The sequence below is a fragment of the Vulpes vulpes genome, chromosome 15 (assembly GCF_048418805.1).
Source record: "Vulpes vulpes isolate BD-2025 chromosome 15, VulVul3, whole genome shotgun sequence".
Classification (NCBI taxonomy): Eukaryota; Metazoa; Chordata; class Mammalia; order Carnivora; family Canidae; genus Vulpes; species Vulpes vulpes.
Genome location: NC_132794.1, coordinates 60,482,404 through 60,507,258, shown reverse-complemented (window position 1 = coordinate 60,507,258; position 24,855 = coordinate 60,482,404). Strand labels below are relative to the sequence as shown.

Here is a 24,855-nt window from a genome sequence, read left to right as displayed (position 1 = left end):
TTGCCCTCTTAGTACATTTTCTAGACTAGCTCATTGACTTTCATGTCTTTGAGTACCCCTTGGGCAATAACTTCCATTCATGTCTTCTGTGCCTCGGATCAGTTTATTCAATTGCACACTGAACAGTCTCACTTGTATGTTCTCTCAATGCTGATATGTCAAGTTAAAATGTCCTACACTTGTTCATTATGGCCTATTTTACCCTGTTGCAACAGGACTCTCTTCCTTTTGCTCAATGGTTCCTAGTTGCCCAAACCAGAAACAGGCATTTTCATGGATTTCTCCCATTCCTTCACCACCTACAATCATGTCTTCTTGATTTACTCTCCTAAGTATCTCAAATCTGTTTATTCATCTTCATCCTGATGGTCATGTTCTTAAACCAGATTACTATTATACCTTACTTGGATTTCAGCATGCTAATTGGCCTCTGAAACCCATTCTTAACCTTGTAGCCATTTGAAAATGAGTTTCATGTTCTAGTCCTGACTGTGCCACTTACAGCTATATAAGCTTGGTCAGGTTGCTTCATTGCTTTAAGGCTCACTTTATCTGTAATTTAGAGACAGAAATAGTCCTTATTTCAGAGGGCAATTGTGAGAAGTATATGAGGGGATATATGCAAACTCCTTAGCATATTGGCTGACTCATAGTAAATGGTAAATAAATTATAATCATTCCAGATTCTTCAAAATCCAGCCTCTGCTCTTCCTCCAGTTTCTCCTCTGATTCCTTCTACTCGGTTTTTCAGCTTTTCTGAACTTCTTTCAGTTGTTTTAATACCTGATGCTCTCTTTTGCCTCCAGGTCTTTCCTCTGCTCTCCTTTCCTTCATCTTCCTGCCTTGTTCACAACTTCTTAATTTAGATGTCCCTCTCTCTGGGAAGTCTTGATTTGGTGTCACTTGTGTTCCAGTAACACTCTTCCTTTATGAAGGATCTTATCTCACCACATTGGAATTAACTACTTACTTGTTGATCTATCAAGCTACTGATGACAGGGGCCAATTTACCTTGTTCACTATTACATCTTACATCTCTAGCACCTAAATTGGACTCCGTGAATGAAAGGGAAATGAATCGGCCACATTACCGTTGTCTATTTTTTTTTTTTTTATCTCCTTCTTGCTAAATTCCTGTTACAGCCCTGCTTGGCTTCAGGAGTGGGGAAGATTGAAGGGGAAGTCTCTCCTCGTAGCATATTAGCCATTAGCAGTTGATGCATTGTTGCTACCTCAGTTGTTAGCTGATCAGTAACTCCCAGAACTGCTCCTTTACACATGAACATGGGGCTACTTTTCCTATCTTAGCCACTACCAACAACAGTCTTTTGGCCTTTCTTAGCCGGGGAACATCCCTTGACACTTGACACTATCACCCTGATGAAACTTGTTATCTCTCACTCTGACATTACTCTGTTATATTTCCCTTTAAATATTACATTGAATGCATATTCAATATTTCACAATTTGATATAATTTATCCTATAAGTGATTTTGTAAATTGGACATATATTTGAAAAGCTAATTGTAGTATAAACTGTGAGTAGCTGCAGACTGGAGTATGATGGGGTTGGGTAGGTGGACCTGGGACAGCTGAGATTTGTGGTGGAAGTAGACACAGATCAGTGAGATGGAACAGGTGGTAAGAGAAGCTGGATTCGATTTTCAATCATTTTGCTCTGCTTTGATGTGGAATTATTTGGTTCAGAGGTGCTTTGCCTGGGAGTCCGCAGAATTAAGGCCACTGTCCACACCCCGACGCCACTGGAGGAGAAATTTGGTTGCCTCTGAGTGGTAACCCCGGGGTGGCCTGAACCACCTTCACAGCTGCAGATCCAAGCAAGCGCACACACTCGTCAGCGCTAAGAGAAGGAGGCCGCTGGGAGGCAGCAAAGGCTCGCAGTTTTCACCTTACAGCTGCTATTCTCTAGGGTGCTGTACTTTGCCTTTTTTTTTTTTTTTTAACGATTTGCTCTCTTTTAGAAATTTAGAGTGATTTTATAATCCGAACTAGACTGTACAAGCAGAGACGTCGTTTGTCATTTCCTTCTCAGAAATGCATTATTTTTTTCCTGCCAGAATTTTACTTTTTCTCCTTCCTGTCATTTCCAAGAACCCCAGAGCTTTCCCTTGCCCCGGCAAGGCCAGGCCCCAGCCGGATCCGAAGGAGGAGCTGGCGAGGCGGGATGGACAGTGGCAGAGCCGGACGTTCGGCACGGAGGTGGCCCCTGGGGGGCTGGACCAGGGAGCACCTGGCGCAGGAGCCCGTGGGCCTCAGGAACCCTGGGTGGGGCCGGCTTTGCCGCTGCTGCCCAGGACCCCTACGCCAGTGGGGACGCCGATCCGATGCCCTGGAAAACACCTTTAGAACATGGCTTTTGGGGGAGGACATTTGGCGCGAGTCCCGAAGCCACACCCCCGCAGCTCACGGATCCTGGAGGGTTGTAAATGTCCCCCCTGCGTCTCAACACGAAGACAAGTCTCTCTCTCTCAAGGTTTCACGCTTTCCAGGGAAGGCCGGTGGAGCCCCGGTAGCGGCCAACCACGCGTGCGGGAGCCGTTCCGGGGCTCCCAGGGGGGCCCCGCGGCGGGTGCGGCGGAACCGGGAGCGGCGCGCGAGGGGGCGCCCGCCTAGCGCGCGGGCGGCGTGGGGCGGGGGTGCTCCCCGAGGTGGCAGGAGGTCCCGCCCCCACCTCGCTCTCCTTTACGGGAAGTGATGTGGGGCCAGACGGAAAATACCCGCCAAGGACCCAAAAAGGGCCGCCCGGTGGACGCGGCGCGCGCAGGCCCGCGGCGGGGAGACCTCGAGGTGCGGCCAGGTGAGCCCCGCGGCGGCGCGAGGTGTGGGAGGCGCCGCGCGACCCCGGCGGCCGGCGGGTTCCGACTCCCCCCGGGCGACGGCGGGGCGGCTCCTGGGGCCAGACCCCGAGGCTGCGAGCCCGCCCCACAGCGGCTTTGCCTCCCGCCGGCCCTCGGCGCGGGGGTCGGGGCAGCCTGGGCGGGCGCTGCTTAGTTGCAGCTCCAGGTTGCGGCGGGGGCCTCGGGGGACGGCCAGGTGCCAGGGTCCCCGGGGGGGGGGGGGGCGGGGGGGAGGCAGGTCCCGGGAAGCTCCCAGACCCCTGCTCTGCCCCATAGTTCTCTCCTCCCTCCTGTTGCCAGCTTAATTACTTAACGCCTTTGCACCCCTGTTGATGAGGCTCTGGACTGCCCGCTGGCCGGGCGCGAGAGGGCCCTCCCGGCTGTCGGCTGTCGGCTGTCGGCTGTCGGGCGGGCAGGAACCGCAGCCTGGCAGCCGGCATTGGTTGGGTCTTGTCTGCGGGCAGCGCTGATGTGGGGACAGCTTAGATAACCGTTGCCGAATCCTTGTCTTTGGCCCAGTAGCTCACCAGTTAATGAAGCAAAGTCAGGCCTGAAATGAAGCAAATCTTGTGAGCCCCCGACTTTTTTTTTTTTTTTTTCCGCAGCTTTTTGGCTCCTGCTGGCCACCTGGGCCACATGGCTTCACAGTGCTCTGCCCCAGGGTCCTCTTCCTTACCTCTGGGGGCTAACAGATGTTTTTTTTTTTCTTATTCCATGGATTATCCCGTTAAGGTGGGCTCTTCACTGGGGTGTTGGGAGGGGGGAGTAGTGTTACCAATTAGAAGTTTTCTGTAATAATTGCTGATTTAATTTATTCGTGATCCATTGTTCCTATCCCCCCCCCCCCCCCCCGCCCCCTTTTTGCCTTCCTAAAAACTTGCTTTACGGACAAAACAATCTGGAAAACAGGGTTCTACAGATGGTTAGAGATTAAGAAAGGTTAATAAAGTACTGAAAGATTCTGACTGAAGATCATTTTTTCCGACATAAAATAATGTCGGTTTTCATTCCTACTTTCTTCTTTCTTTCTTTCTTTCTTTCTTTCTTTCTTTCTTTCTTTCTTTCTTTCTTTCTTTCTTTTTCAATCATGAATTTATTTTCATGCCTGAGGAAAACTCATTTAGCTATCTCAGGCTTTCTTCCTACCTTCCCACCTTGTTTCCTTTCTCCTAACCTTTCTTTCTTAACTTGTAAGGATTCATTTCTATTCTCTTAATTCTACTCCATTCATCTATTTGTCTGTCCTTATGCAGGTATCATAGTGTCTTTATTATTGTAGTTATGTAGTAGGTTTTGAGAGTAGGAAGTGTGAGTCCTCCCATTTTGCTCTTTTTTTTTTTTTTGAAATGGTTCTGGCTATCCTGGGTCTCTTGAATTTTCATATGAAATTTAAGATCAGTTTCTCAATTTCTGTTGCTCTGGTTTTAGAACAGATGTAAGGGTTTGAGAGTGGGCAACAATCTCTGGGAACCAGACTCTTGATTTCCCCCTTCCAAATTTGCTTTTCACTTAATCTTTTCCATCTCAGTTAATGGCAATTTTACTCTTCTAGATTCTCAGACTAAACACTCTGGAGTGACCCCTGATTCTTTTCTTTTTCTCATTCCCACATCTAATTCTTCAGCAAGTCTCAGTGGTTCTACTTTGAAAAAAATATAATCTGTATAGGATAAAAACCATCTCACCATTTCCACTGCTTCTACCAAGATCCTATCGTTTCTCTCACTGAAATTACTTCAAAAGCCCCCCGCAGAGCCACCCTGCTTCTGCCCTCACCACTCTACAGTCTACTGTCAACGCAGCAGCCAGAGCTCATTATGCCACTCACTCCTCTGTTCACAACTCTCCAAGAGTTTTTTATCTCAGAAGAAAAAGTCCTCATCATGGCCTACAAACCCCTTATGTGGTATGTGGCTTCGTCTTCCATCATTCTCCCTTTGTCTACTCCACTTCACCCCACACCTTAAGACCTTTGCATTTACTGTTTCCTCTGCCTGGAATGTTCTTCCTTCAAATGTCTTCCTCAAATGTTCTTCTCACTTGTTTCATTCAAGTCAAAAGTCATTTCTTTAGAGGGGCTTTCTTGAACCATCCCATCTAAAATAACATCCCTCACCCCACCCACCATTTTTTGCCCTCTTGCCTTGTTTTTCTTTTCTTTGGAGTATCTATAGCAGTAACTGTCATCACACACACACACACACACACACACACACACACGCGTGCGCGCGCGCGCGCCACTATTGTCTCCCACTGGTAGAATAGACTTCATGAAGGTCAGAAATTTGTCTTGTTCCCTATGGGGTACATAGCACCTAGAATGGTTTCTGGCACGTAATAAGCTCTAAAAAATATGTGTAGAAAGATTGAAAAGGGAATGAGAGCTGAGAAATGAGGATCACTCTACTGTTGCTTTCTCTCTGATCCTTCACACTTCACATAAGAGAAGCAATATCCATAGTTACACTAACATCTCCTATGTCTGTTCTATTCTATCCTCTTATTCTCCCAAGACAATGGCTTTAGCCTCCTTGGAAAGGTAAAGGCTTTGGGTTCTTCCCACGGTGGCAGTGAGGAGCCTGGGCGGAATGTGTGGGGGCATTTGGGGCCTGCCTCCAGTGATACTGCTGCTTGTGCTGAATTCCAGTTCAAGAAAATGGAAATTCATTTCTTGATGAATATTTTGCACTACAATTAATCTCTCTTTGGCTTCTAACTGAAATTGCAACTCCGGACACACATTTTGGCATTTAATTACATAACTGCTTTAGACTATCAACATCAACCGTTTATGCATATGTTGCCTTCTATGTCTTATGGCTAGGTTGTAATATCCTGGAGGATATTATCCTGGAGGAAGAGCATGACTTCAGCTCACTTTTTGAGTTTTTTTTTTAAAGATTTTATTCATTTATTCATGGGAGACACAGGGAGAGAGAAGCAGAGAGATAGGTGGAGGGAGAATCAGGGTCCCATGGGGAACCTGATGCAGAGCTTGATCCCAGCACCCCAGGATCACAACCTAAGCTGAAGGCAGACACTCAACCACTGAGCCACCCAGGTGCCCTCATTTTTTTATTTTTTGAGTCTTATATGTTTGATAAGCTCTTGCTGAGCATGCCAATAATTTAATGAATAAACCTGGATTTATTTTTATAATTGAAAACTTATAGTCCATACATTTAATTTTTCTCAGCCAACAGCTATAAATATCTTATTTTAGTCCATCTTGTCCTGCCGCTTCTGATAGAGCAGTATTGGCTACAGTTGAGTAGGATGTCCTGCTGCCCTTTCTCAGTGAAAATGGAATTAATCAGCCTAGAGAGTACAGAAATTGATCTTATAAGTTATTTAAAACTTGAATCTGCCATCCATTATTATTTAAACTTATCTTGGAATGTGTCTGTCCTATCTGTATCTTCACTGCAAAATATGGAAAAGGATTGTTTTTACATATACATGGGACATATATATATATTTTTTTTCCCTAGTAAATTATATGTTTGAAACCTCCTGAAAATAAAAGAGCTTGCATATTTAAAGTCTGAGCTCCTAGCTAACTAGGTGGGTGGGTGGGAATCCTTTCACAATGTAAATGTCCATCAAATTATCATGAGTGCACTTTCAATATCTTGCAATTTTATATGTCAATTATACTTAAATAAAGCTAAAATTAACAAAAAATAGTGTGAGTCCCTGAAAAGCAAGATTGTATGGTTTTATCAAAACAAGATTATCTTCTGAAGAGAGTAATTTTTCCCTTTCACTGCTTTTGCTGTTCATGCCTTGTGCAGTTTTTGTTTAGACCACATTTATTCCTCTGCCTCTTGGTCAGGAAGTTTAAGTTTATGATCTGGTTTCCCTTAAGCTGATTACTTTGGAAGCAGACAGGAGCACTGAGTTGGAGGATGAGATAAAGGGTTTGTAATTAACTTTATGTCCGGAGGGTGAGATGTGGAGCAGTGAGTATCCAGTTTGGTTGGCCTCCTGTGTGGTCAAGCAGCACAGAAGGCTCACCACATTCTTTGTTTTGTATGAGTGAGGTCTACTCATATCTTACCTACTGTTAACTAAAATTTGATGCCTCACTTACTCAAGAGGAAAACTGAAAGTTATTTTCTGTTTTCTGTTTTCACTTATTTGTTTGTTTATTGCCTCTGTATATGCTACCCTTGAGAAAGCCTCCCATTTAGGGCCCCAGCTATCTTAGAACTACCCACATATATGGAATCAGACTTTTGTTTCTTAAAAATCAAACTTTTAATGTGGGGTCCGAAGTAGGATGCTACATTTAGCAGGTAAAAAAAAAATAATTTGCATTTTGGATAAACAATGAATAACTTCTTACTATAAGTATGTTCCATAAATACTTACATGAAGAAACTATTTGTTGTTTTTATGCAATGTAAATTTAACTGAGTATCTTGTACTTAATCTGGCAGCTCTAGTTTGGTAAACCCCTGTTTATGAATAGGAAATGAATTGATCATGATAATGTCCAAAGAATGACTGAGCTGTGTCTTATTTTGGTGACTGCACATGTGTCCATCTTAAGGATAGACAAGTGGTGCCTGGCTGGCTCAGTCAGTGGCGCATGTGACTGTTGATCTCAGGGTTGAGGGTTCAAGCCCCACATTGCATGTAGAGATTACTTAAAAAAAAAAACTTTAAGGACAGAGAGGATTGACTTGTAAACTCAAGGAGTATAAGAAATAGAAGGAAGTTGAAGAAGATTTAGTTTTATTTTAGTCTTTTATAGTTAAGGAAATTCATCTCCACAGACTCTAAGTCACTTTGTAGGATCACAGAGTCAGTGACAGAGCCAGGACTGGAATTCCAGGCACAGTGGATTGTCTATTGCATGATGCCCTCCCATAAGATATCTATATCTATATATCTATATTTATGTTTTATATATATACATATATATATATATATATATTTATGTTGACCGTTAGTCACTTCTATTTTTTTTTTTTTAATTCTAATAGGGTTAACATACAGTGTTATATGTTATATTAGTTTCAGGTGCACAATATAGTGATTCAATAATTTCCACTCTAAATCACTTCTGTTGTCACTATCCTATGATCACTCCCTTATCATACTGTCCTTCCAGTCCACAGATCCAAATGTGGCAGGCAAAGCCACTCTCATGAGACACGCTTGACTTTTCTCTGAGAGCCAAAGGACTGTCAAAAGCCACCATTTGGTTGTATTCCCTGTGATGATGCCAGAAATCCTGTCATTCAATGTGTTTTTATTCCTTTTGAGGTAGTGTTAACATTTTTATCCCTTTTAAGTTTTTATTATAAGATGCCTTGATTACCGTGGATTTACTGACAATAATTCCACAACAACCCAGTATTGTCTTCTTGACAGCCTGCTTGCTTTGTGGCCTACTCCTATGAAATCCCCCATCCCCTCACATTGTGGTACAATAAATATGGAAGAGATATGGGAAGGATGAATAAATTATATAGATACAGGTACCTTTCCCTATCGATAAGTGTTCTTATAAAACACCGGGTTATTTTATTATTATCTTAAAATTATACCTATTTAAGAAAGCAGCCTTGAAAATGAACATGCTTTCTCTGTCACTAGAATACCATGTTTCAGAGCCACTAATCTTGTTTTTTCATAGGTTTGTTGATTAATTCATATATAAAGCCTTACCAGCTGCCAGATCAAAGCATAATAATAAAATTGGTTGCCAAGAGACTAAAAAATCTGTTCGTTCTTATTAACTGCAGTTTATCTATCCTGCTCTGATCCCACCACATGAGGGGCTGGTCAACTCTTATCTGGGTATGACTGGTTACTTATCTACTGTGTATTTGTATCATTAAAAGCAAAGACAGGGTCTTAGCCAACTAACTAAACCTTATGATAAGGTGTTTTTATTCTGGTTATAGTAGCTGTAATATAGGGAGGAATAAGATGCATAGAAATAGGTTATGACTTAAATGTTCATTTGAGATACCCCAAAAACTTAAAATGTAACCTATGGTGGTAGTCAGGATTTCTTTGTTTCTTACAACGCATGATTAATTTTCATAATAAATCTCACCACTACAAGGGAGTGACCCCAAGAATGAGTAAAAAGGTCTACAGCCCTTGAAAAGATAAGGTGTTATTCTAGTTAAATACAGGAGACCAATGTGGCCAAACAAGCTGCTGGCTATTCCTGACTGGGCTTCCGTGTTCAGGGGCAAGGTTAAGTGTCCATTGCTCTGCTCTGCTTAGGCACAGAAAGCCATGAATTGAGTTGTGATGCTTCCTCAGGGAGTGACTCATCCCTTGTTCTGGAGCTCCTGCTTGAATGTGGGGGAGCCATCCTAGCAGGGAGTTTGTAGCCTGGGTTTTAGTCTCTAATATTGCTGATAATTATGTGATATCATGCCAGTGGTTCCTGGGTCTGATTTTGACCTCCTCCTTCCCTGGGGACATTTGGCAATGTCTGGAGACAGTTTTGGTTGTCACAATCAAGGAGTTACTACTGGTATTTAGTGGATAGAGAGGCACAGGACAGCCCCTCATGACAGAGGATTATCTTGCCCAAAGTGCCCAAAGTGCCGAGAGCGAAAAACTCTGCCTTAGACAAATCACTGAATCTCCCTTGTCTGCATTTTCCTGAGTTACACATTCTCTCCATCAGATAAAGTTAACTTAGCTTGACTCTACCACTGTTGTCTTTCACATCTCTCTCTTACTGTAATTCTAAGTCATAAAATGTAGAAGAGGGCATAGATATTGATATTGTTTTTAAAGTCCCCACAAAGGATTCTCTTGGGTATTTGGGACTGAGAACCATCGCCCTCCGAGGTCACATAGAGTAGGTCCTTATGGGAATGCCAGGTGGACCATTTGATAGAAATGGACCCTGTGGTGACAGCCTGTCTGAAGTCTGCCATGTGATTCAGCATAAGTGGAAGCCTGCCAGAAACCCACAGAGAGCATTGTGACTGAAGGCTTGGTCTCTAAATTCCTCAGAGACCTGTGCTTTCAGCACCTATGCACGATGAGCTTTCAGCTGGCCAGGAGTATCTACTCCCCAAATTTCCACCCAGCAGCCATACCCTTGTGCCAGGGGTGCCTTGGACTTTAGAGTTTCTCAAGGATATATTGAGATGGACAATTTCTTCATTCACACTGGTTTTCTGCTTATGTAGAGCCTCCCTGAAAGATTTAAAGGTCAACAACAAAAACTGCCTACCCTAAGTCATCAGCCCGTTTGCCACCCAGCTAAGGAAACCTTATTTACTATACTTACAGCATCATGTAATTTAAGGGCTGGTAGGCTGTAGAAACCAGGTAGTTCAGCCTGCCTTCTACCTCAGAGGTTTAGAACTGTGTTCAGTGCCACATGGTTAATTGATGACATTGAAGGTTCTAGAAAACAAGTCTGTCTGCTGGTTCTCCATTGTGTTCTCTCCATGTCCCTATGCTAATATTTCTTAATTGTAACCAGGTGTAACATGGGCAAGACAAAGTTGTGTTGTTTTGTTTGAAGGAAATGACTTTTGGGTGGAACTTTAATAACCAGTGTCTCTTCCTTGACCTTTCTGAAATATTACAGGAAGTGAAACAAGTATATTAGGATTTTTTAAAAAAGATTTTATTTATTTGTTCATAAGAAACACACACACACAGAGAGAGAGAGGGAGGGAGGCAGAGACATAGGCTGAGGGAGAAGCAGGCTTCATGCAGGGAGCCTTACATGGGACTCGATCCTGGGTTTCCAGGATCACACCCTAGGCCAAAGGTGGTGCTAAACTGCTGAGCCACCCAGGCTGCCCAGTATATTAGGATTTTAACCTAAGTTAAAGCCATCCAGAAAGATCTGAGTGCTCACTATGGCCGTGTGCCAGCTGCCAGTTAAAGGCCACCATGATTTCTTCCCTATGTTGCTGCTTTTCTGGTCCTATTCTTGCCCCCTCCCACTGCCTCTGCCACACCCCATTCCTCACACAAAGCCAATGATCTTTTAAAAATGTAAATCAGATCACATCCTTCTTCTGATTTAAATTCCTCTGCCATTTCCCATTGCAGTTGGTACAAGATTCAAATGTTCTGACCGTAGTCTGTTGGGGTCCTCATGATCTGGGCCTCCTGACCTCCATGATCTCAGCTCATCCCTGTGCCTCCATCTTCCAGGCTCATCTCCTTCCTTTCTGTTCCTAGGAGATGCCAAACTCATTCTTTCCTCAAAGCCTTTGCACTTGCCCTTAACTCATCCTCGATGTGTTTTTCTCTAGATCCTTACCTGGCTGGTCCCTTGGCATCATTCAGATTTCATTTTAAATATCACCCCCTCAAAGAAGTGGGTGATGGCTTTCACCCTCGTGACTGTTGAAAGTAGCTGCTGGTCACTCACTATCTTGTTATTGTGTTGTTGTCTTCACAGTGTTTATTACTATTCGAAATATTTTTATCCTTATGTTCACTTATTGTCTGTCTCTTGGTGCTAACATGTTCTCTCCACGAGGGCAGGAACTTTGTGTGTTTTGTGAAGTGCTATGTGCTTAACCCCTAGAATCATACATGCACATGACAGATGCTAAGTTAATAATGAGTGACAGAGGGGGGATCCCTGGTTGGCTCAGCGGTTTGGCGCCTGCCTTTGGCCCAGGGTGCGATCCTGGAGTCCCGGGATCGAGTCCCATGTTGGGCTCCTGGTGTGGAGCCTGCTTCTCCCTCTGCCTGTGTCTCTGCCTCTCTCTCTCTCTCTCTCTCTCTCTCTCTCTGTCTATCATGAATAAATAAATCTTCAAAAAAAAAATAATGAGCAGTCGGTGATAGAGAAGATTACTTTGCAGATTTTGTCCTATGTGATTCCCATTTTCTCTTACATTGGACTTTGTTTTTTAAACTAAAACCAGAATGCTAGTTTATTGATATCTGAGAAGTGGAACTGTTAAGCAGCCTAGATTTTTTTCTTTGAGGACTAATGTACTGTAGTAAAACTCCATGGGGAGCAAATATAAAAGAAGACAGTTACTCGGTAAGCACAGACTCAGGGCATAGGGACTTAGAAATCAAAAAGATCCGAGAGCTGAACTGCTGGAAGAGGCCTGAAAGATCACCCTGGTAATGGTTCCTCACAACTGGCTGCCTGTGAAAATCACACAGGAAGACTTATTAAAACATACCCACACAAAGCCACACATTTTTCTGTCTCTCCTTTGGTGATCCTAATTTGTTCGTTTACAGTCAGGGCTAGGGAATCCATGTTTTCTTTGAAATGCTGCCAAAATGGTTAATGGTGCACGACCAGTTTTGGGAATCAGTGACTGAGCCCACCCCTGTTTCCAGATATGTAAACCGAGGCTCAGAGAGATCAAGTGTCTCACTCAGGGTTGCACATAGGGTGAGCAGGGAGATGGCCTTCAAATCTCCCAGCCTTCTCTCTGCACTGTTCACAGAACATGACCACAAAGATTCTCAAGGGCAGAGGCAGCAGCACCTCGGAAATTGCTGGTTTATTACTTTTTTCTTTATTTACATAGAACTAACCAGGAAATGCATATAGCATAGTTTTCCCTTTTTATTACAAAGTGTCAGATCAATTAGATTTTGGATTCTGGGGCTGCAGAGTGATGATCAGTGTGGTTCTGGGGCCGACCAGCAAGCACATATGGAACTTGCTAGAAATGCAGATTCTCAGCCCAGAAGTAGTGAATCTGAAACTCTGGAGGTAGGACCCACAGTATGTATTTTAAAACCATCCAGAAAATTCTGATGCATACACAAGTTTGAGAAGCTCTGTCCATAGGGACGTTTTGCAATTCAATCATTGGTTAAAGCTGCTGGCCTCTGCCTTTTAGTCCATGACTTACTAACATTAAGGCTCAACTTAGGCTAGCCATCTGCTTTCTTTGGTGACATTTATTCAAAAAAGGGACCTGTTGTTATAAGTTTTCATTAGAATGCAATACATAAGGAAGGAGGGGGCAGGATTAATACTTATTGAGCACCTATGTGTGAGAAACCGTGTTCAAGGCTATTATTTACCTCATTTAATTCTTACCACCATCCTGCTAGGTGAGTATTAGTATCCTTATTTTACAGATTTGAAATAGGAGGCTGGTAGAGGTCAAATATGGTCTTCTTTACAGGTCATTTGACCAACTGTAATTGTATGTTTTGCTATCTGTTGTCTCCCTAGAACAGCTGCTCTCAAACCTTCTTATAGCTAACCAGGAATCCCCTGGGAAGCTTGTTATAAATGCAAATTCCCTAGCCTCTCTCTCAGAGATCCTAATTCAGAAGCCTGGATAGAACCCAGGACTTTTCATCAAGTACTCCAGGTGATTCTGCTGCCAGTGGGCATCAGGCCAGTTTGGAGAAATCTAGTCCTGGCTCCATCCGCAATGGTTAGACTGGGTGCTCCTCAACGTTTTTGAGGTTCTGTGGTTTTCCAGTATTTCCTGTGCTCACAGGCTTTGGGCACCACATGGGGATGTTAGGAGAACAAAAAAGAATGTCAGGTATGATGCCTGATGTCCTTCTTTGTGAGGTGGCATGCTGATTGGTCCAAGGTTTGGAAGCAGCTACTGACATAAATACTCCAGGTCTCCCATTGTATAAAAAAAGATACGTGTGTCAAAAAGATGGCTAGATCCTCCCAGGCTTTTGCCCAGTGGAGAAGTCAGCAATGTTGAAATATTAAATATCTTTAATATGTCTTAGTCCCTGAAATAAAACTGTGTAGGGCAAGGGCAGAAGGAAATTCACAGAGGCACACATTTCAGTCTCCTAATATCTATTGTATGCAAGGCAAATTATTTTTGCCAGGAAGAAAATAACCAAGTTACATGGTAAGCATCTAAGAAAATTTATTTTGCCACTGATATTAGAGTTGGTAACTGTAACTAGAACAGTAGCTAGAGCTACCACTTGGTGCTTACTATTTGTCAGGTTGTATACAAACATTCTCTCATTTAATCCTCAACAGACTTTCAAAGTAGATATTACCCTTTATTTTACAGATGATGAAACAAGCTCAGGAAGGTTCTCAGGGCTGGGACTGAGGTTTTCAGGGATGCAAGACTGTCAGTGCTAAAACAAAAACAGTCCTGGATAAACTGGGATGGTTGGTCACCCTAAGTATCACCCAGCTTACTGACCTACAGTTGATAGTTAGGAAGTAAGCCCAAAACGGTTCTGAGTAGTCAGATAGATGGTTCAAATATTGAAACTTGTTGCTCTCTCTCACAGAGAGACTTTCAGAACATTCCTTGGTGCCCACTTTCCTCCATTTTATGTGCAGTTTTTAAAAAAATTTTTTAAAGATTTATTTATTTATGATAGACATAGAGAGAGAGAGAGGCAGAGACACAGGAGGAAGGAGAAGCAGGCTCCATGCCAGGAGCCCGACATGGGACTCGATCCTGAGACTGCAGGATCGCACCCTGGGCCTAAGGCAGGTGCTGAGCCGCTGAGCCGCTGAGCCACCCAGGGATTCCCAATGTGCAGTTCTAAGAAGCTTGATTATTTGGTTCCCAGGTGCTTTGTCAATTAGAAACAGCATTGGAAGGGGAAGTGGTTATTCTAGGAATGCATTCTGATTACTATGATGAAAGATATCTGGCTGAAGGTGGGAGCAAGGAGAATTAGTATAAATGAATAAAAGGTGGAATCAATACGGTGGTCAGGAGGCATTTATTACAGGGGGAAACAGACCTTAATAAAGATAGCTGTTACTGAACACTATGGGCTGACCACTATTTTAAGCACTTATATGTATCACATAATTAAATTCTTACAAAATAGTCCTATTATTATCCTCGTTCCACAGATGAAGAAACTGAAGCACAGAGAGGTTAATGAAGTTGCTGAAGATCACAAAGCCAGTGAGTGATAAAGCTGAGATTCAGAGTCTCCAGAGCCCAGATCCCCAGCAGGGGATCTAAATACTGTAGGTCTTAGATGCTGAGGAGGTAGCACAAGTTAGTGATGTTTATTGTGATGCCCTGAATCTCCAAGAAAAAAAAAAAGTAAAGCATGGACATTACATTTTACAGTAGTTCCCCCTTATCCACAGGGAATATGTTCTAAGGTCCCCAGTGGATGCCTGAAACTGTGGATAGTACTAAACTCTACGTATACTATGTTTTTTCCTATACGTACATACCTACGCTAGAGTTTAACTTATAGATTAGGTACAGTAAGAGTTTAACAATAATAGAATAACTATAACAATATACTGAGTAGAAGTTATGTGAATGTGGTCTCTCTCCATCTCTCTCCCTTTCAAAATATCTTTTTGTGCTGTACTCATCCTTCTTCATGTGATTATGTGAGATGATAAAATGCCTACATGATGGATGAAGTGAGATGAGTGACGTAGGCTTTGTTATGTAGCGTTAGGCAACTATTGGCCTTCTGACGAATCCTCAGGGATCATCCTCTTCTGGACCACTACTGACCCCAGGTACCTGAAGCCCCAGAAAACAAAACCATGGAAGGGGAGTGGGATGTACTACTGTATTTTGTATGAGTTAGCTTTTAAAATTTTACTAAGGTTATAGATGGACATAGTGCTTACAGGCCTGTTATAAAAAACCATTAGTTCCCTCCCCCAGCTCATTTCCTGCTCCGCAGAGACAACTGCTTTCAGTTCTTATAATTAGGTGACTTGCTCGTAGCTACATCCCTTGTCTCTAAATGACATACTGGATATTTCTATGGTCGATTTTCAGTTTCAAGCATTATTTAAATGCCTATGACTAGACGCTTTACTATGGAGAAAGACAATTTTAACTCGTTTCCCCACCTACCTCTATCACATGTGTATGCCATTTCCATCCCCACCCTCAACAGTTATTTCATAATTTTAGTCAGATCAGTATGTCCCAGGTTTGTTTTTTTACTTTAGGTCTTCCCTCTGGGGCTAGGTGAATTCTCCAGAGAAGAACATTTGAACCACCTGCCCGTGGAGAATGCCTGCATTCTGGAAGTTCTAGCATGTAGGTGGGAGGTGGAGGTATCTCAGTATTTAGAGAATTGGGATCTAAGCAAACTTCCATTATTTTTAGTCTTGACTTTACCATCCCATCACCTCCAGGAATGTTTGGGGGCTCTGAATGCCTGAGCTCTTTTGCAGATCTTGTGATGACTTGCTTTTTGGCTTTCCCTAGTGGCAGATAAAGAATCACCTTTCCCAGGTTTGGTAATCAGTTATCTCTTGTCCATTTACTTTCTAGCTTCCACATTTTGTTGCTGTTGTTTCTAATCATTTTCTCTTTGTCCTTGTGAGTTAATGTCTAAAAGAAAACCCATCTATTTTTGCTGTGTTGGATATGGGGATGTAGCAGAACTAAGGTGTTTTAGAAAGCCATCTTTATCCTGAAGTTGGAAAGACATTTTAGAAAGCTTTCAATGCAGAGGGGTCAAAAAAAGTTTGCTGTAATGGGAAGACCAATAGTTCTATGCAAAATAGAAGTTTTACCTACTCAAAGTGCTATTCTTGGATGAGGACCATCAGTAGTACCTGGGAATCACCCGGGTGCTCGTTAGAAGTGGAGAACTGAGATGTATTGAATCAGAATTAACATTTTATCGAAATCCCTTGAGAGTCCTAAGCATGCTGAAGATTGAGAAGTGCTAATATGAAACTTTCCTCAACTACTGTAATTAAGAAAAGCTAATTTAATGAATTTTAATCTGGGATTTAAAAATCTTGGTACATTCCCTTATTAAATTATTCTTCAAATTCTAGAGGTTACTGTGAGATAATATAGAGGAGTACGTAAATCTTCATGAAAATGCACTCTCTCTCCCTTTATAAACCATGTCTGTCCATCTGAGTCAACATCAGATGTGAACCAAAAATTCCATGACGTTCACCCTGAGAGATTTCAGATTGGTTATGTTCGGGCTTTTTTAGTTGCCCACAGTTCTTGAGGTTAGTGATAGTTCAGTCATACATCAAGCTGCCAAAGTTAGAGGGTGGCTTCCTCTAGAGGCAAAGAATAGATTAATTAGTTTAAGCCCAGCATCTCAGGGACACGTTATATGCTCAGCAAGTGATTGTGGGATGAGCGAACCAAAGATACAATTCCTGTCTCCAAGATAGTTACCAACCAAGAAGGAGAAATAAATTGGATATCACCATTAGGGTTGACCAGCTCTGGGAAAGAGTAAGCACAGAGAAAGGGCATCTAACTTAGCGTTATTGGCAGAAGGAGCCAAAGGGCCACGTGTTTTGGTGAACCTAGCTTGGTGGGCTTAGAGCAGCGGTTCTTGGTTTATTGTGTAGTAGAATCACTTGGTGGGCTTGTTAAAACAGAGACCGTGTGGCCATCCTGATGTCTTCTGATTCAGTACACCTGGAGTGAGCCCAAGAATGTGCATTCCTAACCATGTCTTGCTGATGCTGATGATACTGATTTCACATTTTGAAAACCACTGGTTTTAGAGAGTTATAAATAGTTCTTGTGGCTAGAGTCAGAGCAGGGGATGGTGGGTGATACCGAAGGCAGAAGTCTAAGGAGTAAGGATTTTATTATGGAGCTCGTGAGGAGTCAGTGACGGGTTTTGCAGAGGAGAGTGATGGACATCCATTTGCATTTTGGAAAGATCATTTTGGGTGTGGTGTGGGAGGTGGATTGGTAGCAGGGCCAGGTTGGAGTCCAGAAAACCAAGTAAGTGGTTGATTGTAGCTGTCCAGATAGAACTAATAAAAACTTGGAATAAAGGTGGGAGGAGAAAGGATCTCTAGAACTTGGTGGCCAGTTGGAAATGGGAGGGGAAGAGAGGGAGGAGTCACCGTGGACCATCAGATTTCTTGTTGGGTGGGTATTGGGATTGTGTTACTCAAGACACAGGAAGAGAAGGGGGTCTAAAGCAGGGTTTGGAAAGAAGAGCAAAGGAGGTAAGTCAAGGGCAGGATATGTTGAATTTGAAATGCTGGCAAAAATTCTGGGTGCACCTCCCAATAGATAGGTTTATTTATGGGTCTGGAGGCCAGGAGAGGTCTGGTAAGTTATCTAGCCCCATTCCTTCTGCACTTCCATTTGATCTCCTGTGTTGTTGGTTTATATCAGGCATTGCATTTGTGAAGAAACAATGTTAATATAACCTTTAAGGGCCTGGAGAATGCAATACTTAGAGTTTCTCAAGAAAACAAATATTCTACTTTTTTGATTGGGGAAAGAAAGAGTTGGAGTACTAGTCTTCTAACACCAGAAGAGGTTAATACAGCCACCTTCTGTCTGAGAGGCCAGTGGAATTGGGTTTTAGTAAGCTCAAAAGGGGCAAAATCACTTGACTGGTCTGCAGGCCATATGACGAACAGCTGAGACTAATTAGCTGGATTGTGGGTTTTTACAGAGATGCCTGATTTTGAAAGTTGATGGAGCGGACTGCTTTTCAAAAGACTCTTTTGAAAACCTTTTATAAGTAAGCAATTCTGACTTTAACATTTCTCTTTGTATTATGTAGGCAAAAAGTAATCTTTTTGAAGAGGACATGTGATTGGAAGTTGTCTAATTGGTGAAGTGTTGGGAGCAACTTTTCTAAAATTTTAGAAAAACAACAACTTATACTCCCTCCCTCAAGGTATAGTTTTGTGTTTATATATATATATATATGTTTTTTGTAGAGGTTTCAAATTCCACCATGCCAATTTTCATGTATTTAGAATATGTGTGATTTAACATAGAATACCACTGCACATGTTAACTTTTTTTTTAAACTAAAGACTTTAAGACACATGCTAAATTTCTGGGGTGGAGTTTGAAAAATACATTTTTACTGTATCGTGGATAGGAATACTGACTGCATTTTCCTTTCTTTTCTTAACTTTAATAAAGTAACAGATTTTTATTCTCTGATAATATGTTGAATAAGAGAGCTGATTAAGGAATTGCTCTAAGCTTAAGGGTTTTTGGGATTTTATTTTTAATATTGTTACAGCTTTAATGGGGGAAAGCTTTATGTAAGCATGTGTTTTAGTATTAGGTGTATTTCTTCTATGAATTAAATTTGCCCCCCAAGTAATTGTTAACTTTTGTTAGGTTTGGCCGTGGTATTGTGGTTATGTTAAGGAAAGGACCGTATATTTTATAGATGCTTAGTTTTTTTTTTTTTTTTAATTATTTATTCATGATAGTCCTAGAGAGAGGAGAGAGAGGCAGAGACACAGGCAGAGGGAGAAGCGGGCTCCATGCCGGGAGCCTGATGCGGGCCTCGATCCCGGGACCCCGGGATCGCGCCCTGGGCCAAAGGCAGACGCCAAACCGTTGAGCCACCCAGGGATCCCCCTTTATAGATGCTTAGTGATAGTATGCAGGAGTGAAAGATCTGGGGTTTGGTTCTCATGGGGTCTGATTTTCGTTAAACAATTCTGTCTACTTCTGGACATGCACCAGTTTGCTGGGACTGCTGTGACAAAGCACTACACACTGGGTGGCCTCAGCAGCAGACACTTATTGTCTGAGATGCAGATGTCTGCAGGGTTGGTTTATTCTGAGGACTGTGAGGACGAATCTGTTCCAAGCTCCTCTCCTTGGCTTGTAGGTGGCCGAGTCTCACTGTGTCTCATCTTATAGTCTTCCCTCTATGCGAGTCCTTACACGAAGAGAGAATCTGGATGCAGACACACAGGTCATGCGGCTGGTTGGTGTCAGAGTCAAGACAGTGTCCTGACTTCCACTCCAGGCCGCTGACCAAATTCCTCATTTTGTTGTCTTTGCTGTGAGGTCAGGCTTTTTTCCTGTGACTCCAGAACACCGATTGTCAGGAATCACTGTGGGGAAAAAGCCTTAATTATAAGTTGACTTTGTCTAGATTCTTGGATTATTAACACACACACAGTTTTGAAAAAAGAATATTTTGGGGAGTAGTGTTTATTCATGAGGGCATCCTACCCATAGACATCAGGTTGGATTTAATATATTCCAAAGGAGTTTATCCCCATCTTGGTTGCAGCTATTAGAATACAAAAACCATTATTTTTTCTTTTTGTTTGCTGCTGCTACCCACACGACAGGAACTGTGGCAGAAAATGCTGATGAAACCTTGCGGCCAGCAGGTGGCACCATAGCAACCGAGACCTGCACCTCTGAACAGGTCCCGGAACTCAGGCTGCCTCCGCTGCTGATCCAGTTTCCGCCTTCTCGAGACCCTCAGTACTTGAGTGCTCAAAGAGGAAATGCTCACCACTTCCCTCTGTTTCTGTTTTCTCTTTTTAGGATGAAAGCTTCCTGAGATCTGTGTTCATCTTTTCGCTACCCTTCCTTTCTTCTGCCCTCTGCACTTGGTGGATTTATAGCTAGAGCCCCAGGCATTGCATACCTCATAGCTGATGAGTCATGTAAAGCCCATTAAAAAGAAAAGCTGATTTTCGCAGAAGCCCTAATTCATTTGTACTGTCTTTGCAAGGGAACGTTTTCTTACTTGCTTCGGAGCTCCTGGTGTTGCTGCAGTATGGCTGGGGCTCTGCCCTCTCAATAGTAGTGGGTTCTGTGGGGGGTCGGAGGGTGGAGAGAGGATGAGTGAGATCAGAGGGCTGCTCAGGAGAGGAGTTTGCATCACTGCTGATGCACTGGAGGCAGGAGCCACTTCCTGAGAATGCAGATACAGATCATTCTTCCAAGAAATGAGAGCATCTGTTTGTTTGTTTGTTTTCTCCATTTCATACTCCATAAGGTTTCTCTTCTCTCTGATGTTATCTGAGCAGGGAACCTTTAGCTGAGAATGCTAGATTTATCACGCAGCAAATATTGAATGGCTCCCCTGTTTCACAAGAAGGAGAAAGTCCTGATGTCTTTAAGCTGGCACCTCTGTGCTTTGGTGACTGTGGACTATTGTTTAAAAAATCTTCCTAGTGTCCTTCTGGGTTTCCCTTCATTCTGAATGGTCATCTTATCTCTCCCATGGCCTCAGGAATCAATTATGTTGATAACTCTAAAATCCATATTGTTAACCCTGATTTCTCTTTTGAAGCCTACTTCTGTTTTCCAAATGCCAGTTAAACACAACTCCCTGGATGTCCAACATGTCTAGGGACATTTAATTGATCATGTCTGGTATGCTGTAGCATTGTAGTAGTGTGTCTGGGTTCAAATCTTGGCTCTCTGGTTTACTGGTTGAGTGAGCTTGGAGAAGTTATTTAACCTTTCTGTATATTAATCTTCTCATCTGAAAATTAGGGTTGTTGTGAGGATTAAATGAGTTGGTGTTTATTTATAAATATTTATTGATTTATTTATATAGATTTATTTATTTTAGAGAGAGAGAGAGAGAGAGAGAGCGCACAAGCAGGAGGGGCAGACGGAGAGGGAGAGAGAATCCTAAGCAGACTTCATGCTGAGCATGGAGCCTGACTTGGAGCTCCATCTCACAACCCTGAGATCATGACCTGAGTTGAAATCAAGAGACATCTAACTGACCAAGTGCCACTTTGGTGCCCCTAAGTAAGTTGGTATTTTAAAGGGCTTAGATACTGGGTGTTGTATGCAACTGATGAATTATTAAACACTACATCTGAAACTAATGATATACTACTGTTGGCTAATTGAATTTAAATTTAAAAAGAAGGGGGATCCCTGGGTGGTGCAGCGGTTTGGCGCCTGCCTTTGGCCCAGGGCGCGATCCTGGAGACCCGGGATCGAATCCCACGTCAGGCTCCCAGTGCATGGAGCCTGCTTCTCCCTCTGCCTCTCTCTCTCTCTCTCACTGTGTGCCTATAATAAATAATAATAATAATAATAATAATAACTTAAAAAAAATAAATAAATTTAAAAAGAAGGGCTTAGAAAAGTAAGTGTTGGTTATAGTAATCATCTCAAGTCATCTTTTCTGTTAATTCATTCTGTTACTAAACCAAAGTTTTGGTTATCTTTTACTCCTAAACCAGTGAGTTAAGAAATTATACTGATTTTTCTACTTCCTAAATATGTCTTGAATTAATCCTTTCCTCTTCATTCCCACTGTCACTGACACAAGTCAAATCACCATCTCTCCCATCCCCTCCTGACCATCTGTTGTGCCTTCTCAGTCTCCATGTGGCTGCTGGAAATATCCCTCTAAGGTATATGCTTTATGTTCCTCTCGTTCATAAAAGTCTGCAGTGGCTTTCCATTGCCCAGAGGAGGATAACACCGACTTTTTGTGTTATGGAATAGTCCTTTCAGGCCTCGGTTGCAGAGTCTCTCCCACCTCCGTAGCCTCTGTCTGGACACATCCTCTCCTATGCCCATGCACTCTCCTTTAGTCATCCATCTGCCCACCCCCTCAGTGTGCCATACCCTTCTCCCTCTTATGCCTCTGCAAGTGCAAATGTCTTCACTCCACTACCACCCTCCCAGGCTGTCAGCTGGCACTTGCTCCCTTATCATGGCTGTAAGCTTTGTCTGGCTTTTGTACTTTGAATACCAGACAGCCCTTACCTAATTCCATCAATAGTTATTTACACCTTTCAGATTAGCATCAAAGATCATTTTGTTAATAGTTTTTGTTTTCTTTAAAGGATGATGTTTATATGAAATGTGAAGTCCTTTATCACATCATTTTATGAACTGTGTGATTTTTGTCTATTCACATGTATCACTTGTCCCTTTGTGTACCAATTTTAGTCCTTGACTACTTCAAGATGCTACTCTGAAGTTTTCCTGATTGCCCCACGAGGCATATTGGGCTTCTCTTCCTTCTAACCCTCTCTGCCCGGCACTCCCACCTGCCTAGCATCTTGTACATATTTTGCAGTTCTTGTTCATTTCCACGGAGAGTGCTTCTATTAGACCTTTGTCATCCAGAACTACCTCATTGGTTCACATAGTTATGAGTGCAAGGCATGTTCTCAATGCTTGTTTGTTAAATGCACGATGTTTTAACTGATGTGCTTGTAGGCTGGTGCCTGAATTTAATCATCTCCCTCCTCAGTGACTTCAAGCTTTGCTGTTGTGTCTTTTGATAGTCCCCATAGGCCAGTCTACTTATCAAACTTTACTTGAGACTATTGACACCTTTCGGGTATTTGTATGTCATTTTGCATTTAATGTCAGTTATATTTAAGGGACATTTGGTGTAGGTTACTTGAGAGGTATTTCCATACTTGTTCCAGGTGGTACATCCCTATATCCTCCTGTGCTTTAGAATTTTTGTCATTTCACATTTGTCAGTCAAGCCAAGTTTATTTCCCTCTAAAACAACTTAAATGTTCTGTTTAGGCTAGATAGAAATCTTTTTCTTCAGTCTTTAATAGTTATTAAAAATGTTTAAAAGTGATTAAAGGCTGGTAGAAATCACAAACTGAAAAGGCACTGTTTTTAAATACTGTTATAAAACTTATTTACTGGAGGAAGTGGCTGTGGGCTCTTTGGAGTCAGATATAGACTCTAATACTATATTGTGATGTTTAATTTGCTTTTCTAAGAACTAAAGATTTTAGCATTTTGTTATAGAGTTGCTTGCTGATTTCTGTTTCATTTGCATAAGTATCCCTTTTCATTTCTAGAACATACCTTGTCTAACATCCTTGGTCAAATAGATGCACATGATGGACTAAAATAGATTTTAGGATAATTACATAGACCAATAAAAAAACTTTGCAATGTTTTTTTTTCTAAAGAACATCCTAAATAATTAGAATTTAGTATTTGTAGAGCTTAGAAACGTAGTTTCAACTTCTTTAATTTTAAAATTAAGGTATTGTCACCTTTTAAAAAGTATTAAGTTCACACTTTTACTAGCAGGGGGAGATGGCAGATTGGGTAGAGCCCAGAGCATACCAAGAGGCATGTTAAGACGAGAAAGATGAGGAACCTGGGTGATACTCATCTTCAGTCGTTTCTCCAAGTATCTCTCGAGGATCTTGACTTTTTTTTTTTTTTTTTTAAACCGTAGCTTCTTGGGTTGTATGTGTGTATGGGCAGTTGGGTCAGATGGGGCGAGTTTGTGGATAGGGTCCATGGATCTTACAGCTTTTCTTCCTTCCCTCTCCTGTTCTACACCATGGAGCTATGGAGTGTTTCCCCCCAAAGGATACTACCTTTATATATACTGTTTAGGACTGCAGAGTACTTAGAGAACTTTGTATCTGAAGTCATCAAACCCCCTCCTCCACTTCTCAGAAACCTCCCCTGGGACCCACCCAGCCCATGTCTAGGTTAGGTATTAATGAGATCCTTCCATTATGCCTACTATAGATACTAACCATACTTGGCATCTTGCTTTGGTGGTCCATGCCCTCCATTAAATGCTAAACTCTGTGAGGATAGGTGCTGTGTCTTATTTGCATTTCTGTCACCTCGCACAGCATGCACTGGATGATTCACCTATTAAATGAATAAACAAACATATAATCTTTTATTAAGAGAGAACCTGCCCAGACTTCCCTAGAACCATAAACCCCCTTGATGCATCATGGCCAAAATCAGATTTGTTCACCTTGTTTTAAACAAAAAGAAATGCCTATGTTTTTCCCTCCATCTCTGGATTGTTTGTTACAAATTAGATCATCATTGTAGCTGGTCTGGTTTAGGTTCTGAACCAAGGTTTTGAGGTATGGGCTGACCCTTCTGAGTGATAATGTTGAATTACAGAGTGTGTATAAGCAGCACTTTGCATCTTTCCAAAATGCCTATTTTTGAAATCTATTACCTCTAATTGCTAGCTGCTGTAACGGGGGAGCTTGAGTTCTGGTACTTGAAGTCAAGAATAGTCTTGAAAAGAAAATTCAAAAGATAGCTTAATGACTTTCTGTTATTTCTCTAGGGGATGAAACACTATTTCAATTGAAAAACTTTCTATGATAATTATGTCTCTAAGAGACTGCATCTCAAGTAGCCTTGTTTTAGTTAGCTCCAAAAAAGAACAACCTTATATAAATGTAATTTGAAGATCAGTTTTGGGTAATCACCTCAAATACCTGGCATTTACTATATACTTCATTTTTTATTCATTCAAGTATGTATGAACAACTCTGAGGTCTACAGTCTTCCCCTTCCTAGGACTGACCAGGAAGAAAGAGAATGACTTTGAAAG

The 24,855-nt window shown here is 42.1% G+C and overlaps 1 protein-coding gene across 4 annotated transcripts in view; it reads left to right on the top strand.

Annotated features, from left to right (window-relative positions):
* Positions 1–2,613: 2,613 nt before the first annotated feature.
* Positions 2,614–24,855, top strand: part of RAB27A (RAB27A, member RAS oncogene family) — a 72,155-nt gene continuing 49,913 nt past the window's right edge. Inside the window, exons 1-2 of one of the 4 annotated variants that reach the window (XM_025995027.2) lie at positions 2,614–2,819; positions 18,310–18,426. The gene's annotated coding sequence lies outside the window, so the exon portion shown is untranslated. The remainder of the gene's footprint in view (positions 2,820–18,309; positions 18,427–24,855) is intronic. The other 3 variants (XM_025995081.2, XM_025995158.2, XM_072738582.1) reach the window with 3 other exon arrangements.